Raw genomic sequence first — 14729 nt, 5'->3', positions numbered from 1 at the left:
AGGGTTGCAATCTCAAAGGATCGACACATGGACAAAGTCATGCTTGTCAAGTCCCTAAGATTCAACCTCATGCCCGTCTCAATGCTTTGTGATCTTGATATGGTTGTCATCTTTGGCAAATATCGCTGCATAGTACTCATGGAATCTGACAAATCCAAAGTCTTTGACGGCTTTAGGAGAGGAGACTTGTATATTATTGATTTCTCTGCAGGACAACAACCTGCCACATGTTTACTTGCAAAAGCTTCAGAAGCCTGACTATGGCATCGTCGACTCGGTCATGCTGGCATGAGGAACTTGCACACGCTTGTGAAGAAGAAGCACACCATTGTCATCGAGGGTGTCAAATTCCTCAAAGATCATCTTTGTGCGGCTTGTGAGGCTGGAAAGATGACCAGATCCAAGCATCCTAACGTCTACTACACAACTTGTTCTTGTAGACTCGTGTTGGCCCTCCAAGCGCAGAGTTTTGTAGGACAGTAGCAAATTTCCCTCAAGTGGATGACCTAAGGTTTATCAATCGGTGGGAGGCGTAGGATGAAGATGGTCTCTCTCAAACAACCCTACAACCAAATAACAAAGAGTCTCTTGTGTCCCCAACACACGAAATACAATGGTAATTTGTATAGGTGCACTAGTTCGGCGAAGAGATGGTGATACAAGTGTAGTAATGATAGTAGATATTGATTTTTCTAATAAGAACAATAAAAAACAGCAAGGTAGCAATTGATAAAATGGAGCACGGACGGTATTGCAATGCTTGAAAATGAGGCCTAGGGTCCGTACTTTCGCTACTGCAATCTCTCAACAATGCTAATCTAATTGGATCATATAACCATCCCTCAACATGTGATAAAGAATCACTCCAAAATTCCTATCTAGAGGAGAACATAAGAAGAAATTGTTTGTAGTTAGTCTTTTCGATCGATCTATCCAAGAGTTCATACTAAAATAACACCAAGTTATTCTTTCTGATCGATCTATCAAGAGTTCGTACTAAAATAACATGTAGCTATTCTTTCCGATCGATCTATCAAGAGCTTGTACTAAAATAACACGAAAGCAAATTCGGATTCTTAATACTCAATCCAACACAAAGAACCTCAAAGAGTGCCCCAAGATTTCTACCGGAGGAAACAAAAGATGAGAACGTGCATCAACCCCTATGCATAGATTACCCCAATGTCACCTTGGGAATCCGCGAGTTGACTGCCAAAACACATATCAAGTGAATCAATATGATACCCCATTGTGACCATGGGTATTCATAGCAAGACATACATAAAGTGCTCTCAAATCCATAAAATTATCCAATCTGTAAAATGAAATCTCAAAGGGAAAACTCAATTTATCACAACACGATAGATAGGGGAAACACCATATGATCCAACTATATTAACAAAGCCCGCGATACATCAAGATCGTGACATCTCAAGAACACGAGAGAGAGAGAGAGAGAGAGAGAGAGAGATTAAACACATAGCTACTCGTACAAACCCTCAGCCTCGAGGGTGGACTACTCCCTCCTCATCACGGTGGCTGCCGCGATGATGAAGATGGCCACCGGTGATGATTTCCCCCTTCGGCAGAGTGTCGGAACGGGGTCTAGATTGGTCTCTCGTGGCTACAGAGGCTTGCGGCGGCATAACTTCTGATCTAGGGTTCTCCGAAGGTTTTTGGAATATTTGGGAAATTATAGGGCGAAGAGGCGGTGCGGGAGGCCACCAAGGTGGGCACAACCCACCTGGGCGTGCCTGGGCCCCCAGGCACGCCCTGGTGGGTTGTGCCCCCCTCGGGCCTCCTCTGGCACTTGTCTGGTCGACTGGATGTCTTCTGGTCCAAAAAAAATCTCCAAAAAGTTTTGCCGCGTTTGGACACCGCTTGGTATTGATTTTCTGCAATGTAAAAAACAAGCAAAAATAATAACTGGCACTGGGCACTATGTCAATAGGTTAGTCCCAAAGAATGATATAAAGTTGCTATAAAATGATTGCAAAACATCCAAGAATGATAATATAGCAGCATGAATACTTCATAAATTATAGATACGTTGGAGACGTATCACATCCCTCGAAGACTATCATGACTACCACTCGTCCTTTTGAATTGCTTCACATGGACCTCTTTGGCCCCACTCATTATGCCACACTAACAAATGCAGCATCTCTATATGGCTTTGTTATTGTTGATGATTATTCTTGCTACACCTGGGTGCATATCATTATGTACAAAACTGAAGTGCAGGAAGTCTTCAAACGATTTCCCTCAAGGGCCTCAACAAATTTCGGTGTGAAGATCAAGCACATCAGGAGTGACAATGGGACCGAGTTCAAGAACACTGGTCTTGATGACTATCTTGATTAACTTGGTATTACTCATGAGTTACCTGCCCCATACACTCCTCAGCAAAATGGTGACGTGGAGCGCAAGAACATGACTCTTGTTGAGATGGCTCACACTATGCTTGATGAATACAAGACACCTCGTTGCTTCTGGCCTGAGGCTATTGATACTGCATGTCACATCATCAACATGGTATATCTTCACTAATTCTTCAAGAAGACGTCATATGAACTCCTCACTGACAAGAAACCCAATGTGAGTTATTTCAAAGTCTTCGGTGCTAAATGTTGGATTAGAGATCTTCATCACAATTCTAAATTCACACCGAAAGCACATGAGGGTTTCATGCTTCGTTATGGAAAGGACTCGCACACCTACAGAGTCTTCAACACCTATCACAACAAGGTTGTTGAAACTGTAGATGTGTGGTTTGATGAAACTAACGGCTCGCAAAGAGAGCACCTACCTCCTGTGCTAGATGAAATGTCTCCTGAGGATGTCGTACCCACTCAAGAACCCGCTGAAGAAGTTATTCCAGATCGTGAAGAAAATCATGCTGGTGAACCTGAGGAGAATGTCGCTGAAGAAAATGCTCAACCCAAATCAAAGTCGTCAACCTGCTCATCCTCGTGCAAATGAAGTGTAGATTGAGAAAATCATCGACGACAACAATGCACCAGGTCCTCTCACATGCTCAAAAGCTTCACATTTGTCTAACGTTTGTGGGCAGTTCGCTTTTGTCTCTATCACGGAGCCCACCAAAGTTGCCGAGGCATTTCTGGAGTCTGAGTGGATTCAAGCTATGCACAAGAGGGTTACATCAATTCAAGCACAACAATGTGTGGGAACTTGTCAAGCGACCAGATCCTCGCAATCATAATATAATAGGTACCAAGTGGATGTACCGCGACAAGCAAGAAGAAAATGGCCTAGTGGTGAGGAATAAGGCTCGTCTTGTAGCTCAGGGCTACACACAGGTTGAAGGAATTTATCGATGAAACTTTTGCACCTGTTGCAAGACTTGAAAATATTCGCATATTGCTTGCTTATGCTAACCATCATAATATCATCTTATATCAAATGGATGAAAAGTGCATTCCTCAATGGTAAGCATGAGGAGAAGTATATGTTGCTCAACCCCCATGTTTTGAAGATCGTTAGCATCCTGACAAAGTCTTCAGACTCAACAAGGCCCTCGATGGCCTCAAGCAGGTCCCTTGGGCATTGTATGATACACTGAAGGAATTACTCATGAAGAAAGGCTTCAAACCCGGTTCACTTGACGCAACTCTTTTCACCAAAACCTATGATGATGAATTATTCGTGTGCCAAATCTATGTAGATGATATTATCTTTGGCTGTACTGACGAACATTATAGTGATGAGTTTGGATACATGATGCGTGAGGAATATCAAATGTCTATGATGGGAGAATTGAAATTCTTTTTAGGTCTCCAAATTCGTCAACAACGCAATGGCATCTTCATATCTCAAGAGAAATACCTCAAGGATGTTCTGAGGAAATTCAGCATGCAAGATTGCAAAGGCGTCAACATCCCTATGCCCACAAATGGCCATCTCTACACCGATGAAAATGGTAAAGACTTTGATCAAAAGGTATGCCGCTCCATGATTGGCTCTTTATTTTATCTATGTGCATCTAGGTCAGATATTATGCTTAGTGTTTGCATCTGTGCCCGTTTTCAAGCTACACCGAAGGAATCACACCATAAGGCTGTGAAACATATTCCTCGACATCTAGCTCACACTCCAACACTTGGATTATGGTATCCCAAGGGCTCAACTTTTGATATCATTGGATATTCTGACTCTGACTATGCTGGTGGTCAAGTGGATCACAAGTCAACATTAGGCACATGTCATTTCTTCGGGCGATCCTTAGTTTCTTGGTCCTCAAAGAAGCAGAACTGTGTATCACTGTCTACTGCTGAAGCTGAGTATATTGCTGCTGGTTCTTGCTATGCTCAATTGATGTGGATGAAGCAAACCCTCAAGGACTATGGCATCAATTTGAAGAATGTGACACTCTACTACCATAATGAGAATGCCATCAAGATTGCTCACAACCTAGTTAAGCACTCGAAGACTAAGCACATCCAGATTCGTCATCATTTCCTTCGAGATCATGTGTTGAAGGGAGACATCTCCATCGATCACGTGAAGAATGAAGAACAGCTAGCGGGTATCTTCACAAAGCCATTGAATGAAAAGAGATTTTGCAAGTTGCGGTGTGAGCTAAATATCTTAGAATCTTCTAATGTTCTTTGAAAGGACACAGATCCTAACACTTATGCAAAATTGATGACTTATATGTGCAACACACGAAGTAACGTTTTTCTTCAATCAATGAAGACCAACCTTCTAAGTGTGAAGAAATTAACGAATAATTTGATTCTCAGAGCCCTACGTGTCTGAAATCATCATTCTTATATGGTGGGTCACGCCACCAACCAAAGTTGAAAATCTTGAAATTTGAGTTTTTTCCCGTCATTTTGCAAATTCTTCAAATTTTCAAATTCCTCAACTTTTCGACTGGTGTTCTTCATGGACTATATATATATATATATATATATTGAGTTTTTGATGTCCTCAACAGCATTCACTTATTGCTAATTCTTCAAGTTGATTTTCTTCTAAGTGAATGTGATCGGACTCTTTCCCCCTCTATGCTAAACTCAACCCAGTCCGTTCACAAATTCTTCATATGCATTCTATTTGAAACCCGTTCAAAGTCTTCACTTTGTCCATGACAGCTGAAGAATTTGCGAACGAAACATTAAAAGTTTCATATCTGAATTTTTGGTAGTTACAGCTCAAACCGCTCCCACTTCCCACGATGTATTAAAATACTCATGCATTATCCCCCATGATCTCCACCTCTCAGTACATTGGTGACACATGTCGATAGGATAGCAAGGGTCAGGGGCATGTTCGTCCAAAATCTTCGGACGAACCATTTTTCACTGCGGCTATAAATACCCCTTACCCTCCTCAGACCTCATTTACTCCGCTCAACCACATCTCCCCTCGCTCGAGCCCAGACCTAGCGCCATGGCTACACTCCATAGTCGTCGGTGAGGAATAGCTTCACTACCTCGACCTCACCGTCGTACTCGCGCCGGCCGCAAAAATCTTCACACCACCGCCGCCGTAGCTGTCTCCCACCGCCGGGCTAGGGCGTGGGAGATGTGGACCACCAAACTTCTCCATCTCAACTCCCAGTTCATCGTGTTCTTCTTCAAGGGTAATTAAAATTTGATTTTACTACCCTACTTTGATTCCTATGATTTTCACAAAATCTTCAAAAGGTGTTTATTCTTCATCTGTCCACTCCTTAAACACAACAATGCTTCTTTTCCTTGATTTGTTTCTCTAAGCTATGATTTTCCTCAAGATTCCTCAATTATGTGGATTTTATAATATGTACAACTCTGGAACCTAAGTCAAGAATGCTTAGTGAAATTCCTCAAGACATCTATGGTCAAATTCCTCAACTTCATACTTTTTGAAAAAATTCTGAGAACGCATGTGACCTCTTCAAATTCTTCGCACCTATACTATGTTCATAGGTACAAAATGTCTGCTGATGAATCTCTAGGTTCTCATCAACTTAACTCATTTGCAACATTCCTTGAAGAAAAATTGCATATTCCTCAGAATCAATAAAAGTTCAAAATCCTCAAGTGAGGAAAATGGCAGATGGGAAGAGACCTCAGCAAGGAGGAAAGAGGCCAGAGACAATCAACGCATTTGATATCCCTGAAGATATCTATGATGAATATTGCACACCAGATGAAGAAACTTGTGGAAAAGAAAACAAGAATCAGTGCAAGGTACGCATTCAGATGATTGAAAGAAGATGGGCAAAGGAATGGAGGGATATCGCTATGTTACTCCAAAATACATGAAGAAATTCGCTATAAATCCTCCATGCCCAAGACCACAGCTAGCTGCTGGCCAACATGCTGATCCTACCAACATCAAGCGTGGTGAGGACTTTCCGAAGAAATGGGACAAGTGCCAAGCCAAGCTACATAAAGTTGCTGCAGAAGCAGTGAGGAAATTCAATGAGGACACTCAAGCTGCTGCTGCTGAGGCCTCTACCAGTAAAAATGCGCCAAAGAAGGCCATCTTGAAAAAATCAGCCGTGAAGACAAAGTCTTCAAGCTCAATGCCCTCATGTCCAAGTTCCTCAACAGGAAAGCCCTCAGGGCAAATTCCTGAAGCAACTTCCTCAAGGGCAGCGCCAATCCCCTCAGTTGCTGCAAAATCCTCAATTGCTGCCACAAAGTCCTCAACACCTCTGCACCTTGCAATGTGTTAGTGGATTGCTGGATTCTCTATTGCCTCAGGGGCATCTGCAACTTCCTCAGCTCAACCATAATCCTCAAGTGTCCCATCTCCGCTAAAGTTCAAGTCCACTGCTGGACGTGGTAAGAAGCCAAGTCCTCACAAGAAGAAAGTGCCATTCCATGTTCTATCTAATGATGATGAAGCTGATGATGAATAACTTGCTGAAATCATCAGAGACAGACAGCAAAGGGCTGCAAGAGCCAAAGGCAGCTCTGTGCCTTTAATGATGGATCCGAAGAAGATCCTTGATTTCATTGACTTATGGCACAAGGATCCTAACACTCCTCTCCCTGACCTGAATCAGACTCCTGGTCAAAGTCATATGTTGACTGCCTTCATAGGCAAGGAAAAATGGAAATTTGAGAAAGCCAGGCGAGTCAAGAAGGACCAGTACAAGAAGGAGAGATTTTTGAGGAACAACGTCCTCACTCTGTCTCCTGAAGAACTTGTCACAATTCAGGAGGAAATCAAGGTCCTCGGTGATGAATTTGACCGATACCATGTGGATTGGCTCAGTGCCAAGGTCAGATTTGTCAAACACTCTAGGAACCTCAAGGTAAATGTTGGAGCACCATTGCAACAACAAATTCCTCAGGCTAAAGCATCTTCTCAACCTACTAAAGAAACTGCAAGTGCAGCTGAAGAAATTCAGGCTGCTGAAGAAAGTACCAGGGTTGCTGAAGAAATTCCATCTCCTGAAGAAACTGACAAGGCAACCATCAATGTTGCGCCTGAAGAACAACCTAGACCAGCTAAAGAATTTGCTGCGCCTGAAGAAACTGAGAATGCCAGGGCGACTACATGAGTTGTTCCTAAAGAAAATGCTCCACCTTCATCTGCTCCTCCTGCAACATCTTCAAAGGTGAAGAAAACCACACTTCCTTCTGCATCAGAAGTGAAGAAAACGAAGGCCACGGAGAAGGAAGCCACGAAGAAAAGGAAAGCATCAACCTCTGCAGAGTCCTCAGCTCCCAAGAAAGTGAGGACTTTGACGAGCTCTTTCAGTGAACCAAATGATGCTGTTCCAATCTCAATTGTGCGATCAAAGGAACTAGTTCCGTTTGGTGAAGAACATGTCATTCCTAATGATGACATTGATGAAGAAAATCTTTCTGCTGCTTCCTCAGAGTAGTTTGATGAAGAAATTGAAGTGGAAGACTATGTTTCCACTCTACTAGTATCATCGCCTATGCCTCAGTTCACTGCTGAAGAGATGGGTGTTGAAGAAATTGACGAAGATGTCGACATTGGCTCTACAACCCCAGTGCTGAATGATGATTATTGGGAAAATATTCACCCCAATTTGCCAATCGCCACACCTCTCTGTCAAACTCCTCGGTCCCTTGTGAAGACTGAATAAATATAGACAGGGTCTGAAGGACGTCAAACTTCTCTCCAGTCCATTCTTGGAGAAATTGCAGCTGCATCAGCTGAAGAAATGGAGAACCAGGCTGCTGAGGAAACTGCTGCTTCCATTCCTTAGTCTGTAATACCAGAAGTTGTGACTCAAGAGGTTGTGAGGCCTACTACTGCAAATCTTCAGCCCAAGCCTCAAAATCCTCAGTCTGGCACAAAGATGCCAAAATTCAAGAATGTTGATTTATTCATTGAGCATCATTTCTTCACTGATGAAAATCCTTATAACTCAGCAAGACTAAGGTGCAAGAGGTCCTGGACTGCAAGCCAGATGAATTTCTATGCATCTATTCTGTTTGACAAGGACAAGGTCTTCCAGCACCGTCAAATTCCTCATGTGGATATGGAGTCCATTCCATGCTTTCAACCAGTTTTGAATGTTCTTGACAAACCTGGACTCCTCACTTTCTGTGCTGATATATGTGACTCGAATGAAGAGCTAATTATTTAGTTCTATGCAACCCTACATCTCACTGGAAATGTCTTAGATGTCAATTCATGGGTGTTAGACTGGATGACTAAAAACACTCACTACAAAGCTCCGGCCTTTGAATTGCTTCATGCCATCCCAGTTAGTCCTCCTGCAGAAGGTGCAAGACTGATCTATGAAGACCTGAACTTCAAAATCATCTCATGCAAGTGTTGATGAAGCCTTTGCGGCTAGGCCAAGCTCCAAGAACCACTTTCCTCATGAAAGATTTGTTGTATGTGCGAAGGACCATATATAGCATATTGACCAAAACCTCAGTCCAATTAAAGGCCACAATTCTAAAGAAGAAGAAATTGTTGGCATCATGAAGAATCTGTTGTTCAACATCATTCATGGGATTCCCATTAACTATCACGATTTCTTCAGGAGGACTTTGGCTAATGTTGCACTATCGCCGTTTGAATTGAAGCCCTATGCTCCTTGGATTATGAGGTTTATTAGAACCCGACCTTCAATTCCTTACAAGGCAAACTTTCAGAATCACCTCAAGCTTTCTGCCTCCTATTGAAGTCCTCAAAAGGACTATTTCCTTAGTTGATGAAAAGGCAAAGCTGCTATTATTGATGAAGGCACACGTCCATTGGATGGTCAACTTCGTAGAGCTGCATCTTACTCCACCAATGATGACCCTGCAACTCAAGATTCTACTGCTAAAGCCAATGAGCAAAATCCTCAAGCCACTGCCCCACCTGTGATGATTGATCGTGAGCTTCTTCTAAGTCTTCACCGGAAAGTAGGTCAAGCATCAATTTGGCTCAATTCTTCAGAACATGACTGTTACTCATAAAACTATGAAGAATAATCACTATTATGTGCATGAAATCATCGATCACACTTGGGCTGTACTTTCTCATCTTACAGTGATGAAGACCTCAGGCAGATGGAATTTTAGCAGAACTTTGACTGGTCTCATCCTCCTTTGAAGGAATATAAGAAGGTCAAAGTTCCTCAGTTGGTTACAAGTTCATATTCTTCATCGTGTGGGACAGATGAAGCTGAGGATCTCGACGACACTACGACATGCCCTACTCCAACAAACGACCCCGACAACGCTGGCGCTCCTCCATCAACCTCATGATGATATTCTTCAGGGGCGTTAGTCCTCAAGTTTCATCCCTTTTGATCATTTGATGACAAAGGGGGAGTAATTTGAGTTAGTCTTCAAGTGGGTCTCTATATATGGGCCGTTTTTCTCTTTAAGTTACAACTCTCGCTCTTCTAAAGTGTTTGTTTGTTGAGTTGTAAACTTAAGTCCGATGGTGGTCTGATACTTTTGAACTGCTTTCTACATGTTTATTTCCTCAAGTACCTTAATGCACACATGCTGAATTTCGCCAGACACCATTTTTCCATCATGCATTTCAAATTCTTCATATTAATGTTAAATGCGTGAATGGATTACAAGATATAAGGGGAGATCTCCAAGATTTTATCCTGCCATGTGCATTTGCAGTCCAAAGAAAATTCCTCAATATGCACATCTTCAGGGGGAGTTCTTTTATATCTTGTAATCAAATTCCTCAAAAATCAGTATATACACTTCATATGTTTATCACCAAAAAGGGGGAGATTATAAGTGCATCTAGTGCCCCTTAGTGATTTCGGTGTATTGAAGACTTATAGGTTAAGGGACTAATGTGTTTATGACTATACACAGGTTTTATAAGTCTGGGGAGTTTGATAATTCCGAAGAAAGTCGACCCCTAAAACTGAATGTCTTCATCTGAAGAGTTTGGTTCTCTTGAATACTTTGAAAATGAGGAAATTGGTATGACCTTGAAGATATTGATATTGATGCGAGGATTATGAAGCGTGAAGACTTTTGTTTTCGTAGTTTCATTTTCCTTTCTTGAGTCATAGGAAACACCGTATTGTTAAAGGGGGTCGAGGTAATACTAAGGAAAAATTTCCAAGTGATGCTCATCTGGAAGCCTACACATACCCAATCCTTCAAGTGAACCCTTTGGAAATCTTATACAGTTCAGTCAATTTCTTCAATGACAGAGACGAAGATCTTCTGGTCTCTGAGGAATTTGTTCTGACTGAGGAGTTAGGAATTCGCCAGTGCGGATTGCCTACAGTGAGGAACATGATAGCCCTGAGGAATTTGAAAGCTCAAATTTCCAACCGTTGTTGTGCTTCGCGCCAGCTGTCCCAAATATCTTATCCACATACGGTCATATCATTAAGGGCATTTATGTCTTATCATGCGGGTTGCTCCCTAGCTATAAATAGACGCCCCCTCAACCACTAGGTGGTTGGATGCTCAAAGAGCAACCGACACTTGTTAGTTAGAGCATCCCATCCTCCGAGGAATTTGAGTGAAAATCATCAGTGAGGAAAAACCCAAAACCCCAACACCTACAACCCAAAGTGATTGATCCTGTGTGGAACCAATGCTTGTTACCTTTGAAGACTGCATCTTCCAGACGGTTAGGCATCAAGGTCTAGAGCATCCAAGAGGAATTGTGGGTCACTGAGTGACCATGTCTGTGAAGTTTTGGAAGTCATCTCAAGACTTACCACGAGTGATTGAGCTAGGTCTGTGTGACCTTAGCTCAAGGAGAATACGGTAAGGACTGTGTGTCCTTTGGTTTAAATACATAGCTGCTCCAACCAGACATACAATTGTCATAGAAGTTGGAACTGGTCTACCAAATCACTATCTTCACCAAGATACTGGTTCTATTTCCTCAACCCTTTCATTTCCTTGTTTCTATGTTGATGAAATTGACCGTTACTATTTGAAGACTTTGACTGAAGACTTTCTCAATTTCCTCAATCCTATTTCTTCAGTCATCTTGTCTTCTGCGTGCTTATCATGTTTACATCCTATTTGTGTTGTGTGTATGTTTCATTTCATCATGATGACTATGCTACTGTCTTGTTATGCATGCACCTGAGTACTCTATATGCTGCTTGTATTCCGTCACTTAGCAAATTCCTCATGTAGTATTTCCTCAATGATGAATTTGTAAAAATAACCTATTCGCCCCCTCTAGTCCATATAACACACTTTCAACATCATTAATTCTTCCCAAAGGCTTTTTAATAGTAGAATCCGCCAAGTAACTAAGAGAACATTCTTCAATATCGGTAATACCAAGCACATCACATAAATATTTCGAAATTGTGGAAACACTAGCACCCAAATCACATAAAGAAAAACACTCATAATTTTTAATCTTGACTTTGATAGTAGTGTCGGAGTAATGGGCCACGGGTAGCCTAACCCGAGTCCCTGAACCTTTCAAGACATCGGGGCCGGCTGCGCCCCTCAGGACATCAAGATGAAGCGCCGCCTTCTGATGGCCGGCTGGCCCAAGCGGCTGGCTGCCAGAAGGCGGCTAAGCTCTAGAAGGCGGCACCAAGACGAGCCGACTCCTTGTAGGCGGCCTCCAGAGAGGCCGGCTCCTAGCAGGCGGCCCACGACGCCCTCAGAGTCTGCGCCCCCATTAAGAAGACAAGACAGGGTGAGGCTACAGTGTAGCCCACCGCCCCCGTATCCAGAGCCGGGTGTGGCCACAGTGCTCCGTACAGGCGGAGATCTCCGCCCGGCGCGGCACTGTTGCCACTCCACCCCTGATGTCACTGCTGGCAGGCGGAGCCCTGTTCCCACGACGACCTGTCGGTATGGCCCGCAGGCGGTGGGCCCTACCGGGCAGCGAGAGCCCGGAGGACGGCGGAGGCCTGACCAGTCGGACCCGAGGAAGGCCGGCCTCCAGCAGGCGGCCCCCTCCTTCCTCGTTGTCCGTGCACCATTAACCTGATGAGACAGGGAGTGGCTACAGTGATCTCCCACCAGTCGGCGAGACTGTAGCCATGCTTCCCTGACCAAGTACACGTCATTAGCATCACGGCTACAGTAACCAGCAGCCGGCAAGACCCGCAAGCGGCGGGAGTGGCCTGTCGGCTCCATACCAGACCAGTCGGCGGGCCCGCCAGGCGGCGGGCCCCAGCAGCCGGCAGAGAAGCCGGCGACCAGAGACACTGACAGGCGGGTCCTACACCCGGCCAGATTACTATTGTACCCCTGCGGGTAGGCCTATATAAACCCCCCAGGGCACCCATGCAAAGGGTTCCCAACTTGTTAGAACTAGACTCATACCTAGAGGAAGGAGAGAGCGTGCCTGCCTTCTTCTACCTCTAACATACAGCTCGAGGAGCACCATTGTATCCACTAGTGCCTTAGTGATCATGCGGAGACCCCGCAGAGCAGGACTAGGGGTGTTATCTCCTAGGAGAGCCCCGAACCTGGGTAAAGTACGCGGCATTCGTGTCTACGCCTGATCCCGCTTCCGGGCACCGGCGACGTTCTACTCGCTCCCACCATGATAAGCCATCCTTTGGCATATGTCACACCCAACCCCCGACATTTGGCGCCCACCGTGGGGCGAGGTGCACCATCGTCTAGAGACATGTTCTGGACGGGAACCTTGTTCCTTGCTGGCAAGCGCAGCCAGCCCGACATGCCAGATGGCGTCTGCGCCGACGCGCTGCGTGGCGCAAAGGTTGTTTGCGCAGTGATCTGCCTCGCCGATCTTGTTGGCGAGATCTGCCTCTCCGGCGAGCCCGCATCCGATGCGGGCACGGAAGGCCCCGAGAGCCGCCTCGTGAGCCTCCTCGATCAGCTCCACGTCGCCAACGATCCCGCTGTGAACTTGCAGTCGGTTGGCTCCACCGACCCGATGCTTGTCGACTCCGACACGGCGTCGCTTGACGCATTCCCCACCAACGTGGTGGTCTACGACGAACCGCTTCCTTGCGCGGACAGCAACGGCAGCACCGTCACGGAGGTGCTCGTCATCAGCCACGGCGAGCACTCTGGCGGAGGTGGCCAGGATCCGCTGCAGGCGGCGCTGCAAGACCTGACTGCACCCATTCCTGAAGACATCGACGCCGAGACACTGGAAGCACGCCGCGTCCAGCTCGTCAAAAGCGCCAACAGGCTGGCCAGCATGAGACCCCTTTCGGAGGCCTACCAGCGTGAGATGGACCGTGCCGTCGGCGACACAGTGGCTCCTAGTGGGCCTAGCTGCATTGGTATGATCCGGCAGCGTGGCGCAGCTATTGCCAGCATGTTCGGGGCAGATCGCCCTGTCTACGCCACACCCGCGGAGAACATACGAGCTGCCCAGGCGGCAGCAGACGAGCTAGACAAGCTCGAGGGCGATGAGCGTCGACACATGACAGAGCGCGTCCAGCAGCTCCTTGACGCGGCTGCCGAGCAGCACGAAGCCGGCTGCCGCACTGAGGCGCCCAACCGGCGAAACGACGACCCGCCTCCCTGCCGAGAGCAAGGCACGACATCTCGGACACCGACTAGTGGCGTCCGCAATAGAAGAGACAAGGAGCCGGCTGCCAGCCACAGCCGGACTCGCATCACCATCGAGCGCGACCAAGACGGCTGCCCAAGAGCAGTGCAGCGACGAGACGACTGTCCGCCTCCCCCTCCCCACAGGGAGAGGCGCATTTCACCACCGCCTGCTGACCGTCCGACGCTCGGTGACCGCCTTGGTTGCCGAGAAGGAGTCGGAGAGAACGACGCCCGCCACCGGATCGACCGCCTCAACCGATCCCTAGCACTAGAAGAAGAAGACGAGTTGGGTCCACCTTGTTTTGGCCCCCGCATCTGAGATGAGCCCTTCACCAAAGGGTTCACGCTCCCGAGAGATATGCCCAAGTACACCGGCTCTGTGAAGCCGGAGGACTGGCTGGTCGACTATTCCACAGCCGTCAGCATCGCCAACGGCAACAAGCGCGTTACCGTGAAGTACGTTTCGCTCATGCTCCAGGGCACGGCCCGGACATGGCTGAACAGCCTGAAGCCCCGCAGCATCAGCAGCTGGGTCGATTTCACTGAAGCCTTCATTCGCAACTTCGCCAGCACCTACAAGCGGCCGCCCAAGCCTCGCCAGCTCTCCTTGTGCGTCCAAGGCCCCAACGAATTAACTCGTGATTACCTCACGCATTGGGCCGAGCTGAGCAACTCTTGCGAGGGCGCGCACGACGTTCAAGCCATCGAGGTCTTCACCGCCGGGTGCCGATAGGGCACCCTCCTCAAGCACAAGCTTCTCTGCGACGAGCCGACGATCGTCGACGAACT

This window comes from Aegilops tauschii, chromosome 5, assembly GCF_002575655.3.
Source record: "Aegilops tauschii subsp. strangulata cultivar AL8/78 chromosome 5, Aet v6.0, whole genome shotgun sequence".
Taxonomy (NCBI): domain Eukaryota; kingdom Viridiplantae; phylum Streptophyta; class Magnoliopsida; order Poales; family Poaceae; genus Aegilops; species Aegilops tauschii.
Note: the sequence above shows the minus strand (reverse complement) of the source record.